We start from the raw sequence: 1,850 nt of genomic DNA, 5'->3' as shown, positions 1-1,850 counted from the left end.
TCAACATTCTCACACATTCTCGTTAGAGCTGTTGTTATTACTCAATTACAATGACACATCTTGTGGTTTCCTCGGCACACAGCATAAGTTTATGCTTTTAGATGCATTGTTGTTGTTGTTTCTATAGCTGTTCTTTTCCCCTCCAATGTTCTGATTTTTTTTGCTACAATATTGTGGTAATTAACATTTTTGAAACTAAATCTATAACTTTTATTGAGACTAACAAAACTAAAACTAAAACCCAAACCAAAGCCATTGCCATCATGCACCTCTGATTCAGAGGGCTTCCCAGCTGCCAGGGCTCTCAGATTGCAAACTTTCATGGGAACAGATAACTTCATCTTTCCCCAAGAAGTGGTGGGTCTGAGCCACTGACCTGAGAGTTAGCAATCCAGTGCTTACCTGACAAAGCCACCAGTGTTCCTTTTTGGATACTGAAGTAGAAGTTAAAGGAAAAGGAGGAAAGCGAAAACCAAAATAAACAAAAACAATGCTTTCATTACTAATAATGACGTGACTAATGCAATTCCAGGTAGAAGGATTCTACATAGTACTTTTGCTAGTTTCATATAAGACTATTACATGCCAGCAACTTACAATATTTATTGCACATTATTCAATCATTACAATTGATAATAAACATTGGTAAGGATGATCTGAAATGGGAGGATGTCTATGGGGGTGGCGGGAGATGATACCATGAGTTATCACCCTGAGGACACCAATCCTAGTGCTGCTCCTGGGCTAAACTATATCTTCTATTTCCAAGATTGTGTGCAGTCTATGCACAAGATCCCTTTAAAATACAGAAAGATATTCCCTAAAAATTAAAAGGGAAAAAATAACAGGTGATGGATGCATCCTGACAACATAGATATAAATCCACTCCAGCAATTCTTAGTAAATAGATGACTTTAAAATTCACAAGTACTAAAATTCCAATCAAGATAAGAACTTCATTCATACATCATAAAGCACTAGAGAAAGGTAAAAAAAGAATCACCTATAGAGACACGACAGGAAGAATGGCACATTAGAACAACTTCAGCCTCTCTATGGAGCCAGAGGAATTCAGAAAGAAACAATTTCCCCATGAGTATTTTCTGTTTGTTTGTTTTTTTGCCCCTCCTGAGTATTTTCAATCACCTTGGACTATACCTGAGCAAGTCTGGGGGAAAGCATACAAGAGGCCTGAAATAAGTTAAAGGAGACTACCCTCTCTTCTTTATTAGCACTTTGTTATATTTTAATGGGAATTGTTGCCTAGCGAAGAGGGGAAACACTGAATCATTTTGCTATGGAGCAGCACTTTGATCATCATTGCTTTCCTTTTATATTCTTTGGTCATCGTTACTTTCTGATGCATGAAGAACAGGAGGAAATGATGAGGTAAGACATTAGAGGAGGCACAAATTAGTAAATTGCATGCTCCTAGTGCATATTCTTCAGGGCAATATAAAGGTTGGAATCCCTATAGAAGGCTTAATTTATAGAAAATGATGAAAGGCCAATTCTTGGCTGTGGTCTGGATTCAATTTTCTTTTTCTTTTTGAGACACAATTTGTTTTTGACAGGTTATGTAACTCTGCTTTGAAAAAGAATTTGTGACCAGCATCACCAAGGTCATACCAGTCACCAAATATTTGCAAGGTCAGCCGAAATAGAGATTAGTCTGCTCTGTCATTGGTCTCTAAGGTCACTTTTGCCACCTCAGCTAGATTGGAATCCTGAGAAACGATGGCCTAGTCCTTGCTTGTGAGGGGACCTCCTATGTCTGGCCAAGGTCAGGCACTTGATTAATACTCATAGTTGCCTGGTTTATTGTCTCTACCTTTTACTTTGATTTACCT

This window comes from Echinops telfairi, unplaced genomic scaffold (assembly GCF_000313985.2).
Source record: "Echinops telfairi isolate 266 unplaced genomic scaffold, ASM31398v2 ScPeMD7_7468;HRSCAF=8506_0, whole genome shotgun sequence".
NCBI classification, from domain to species: Eukaryota; Metazoa; Chordata; class Mammalia; order Afrosoricida; family Tenrecidae; genus Echinops; species Echinops telfairi.
The sequence above is the reverse complement of the archived record's forward strand: the minus strand, read 5'-3'. Positions refer to the sequence as shown.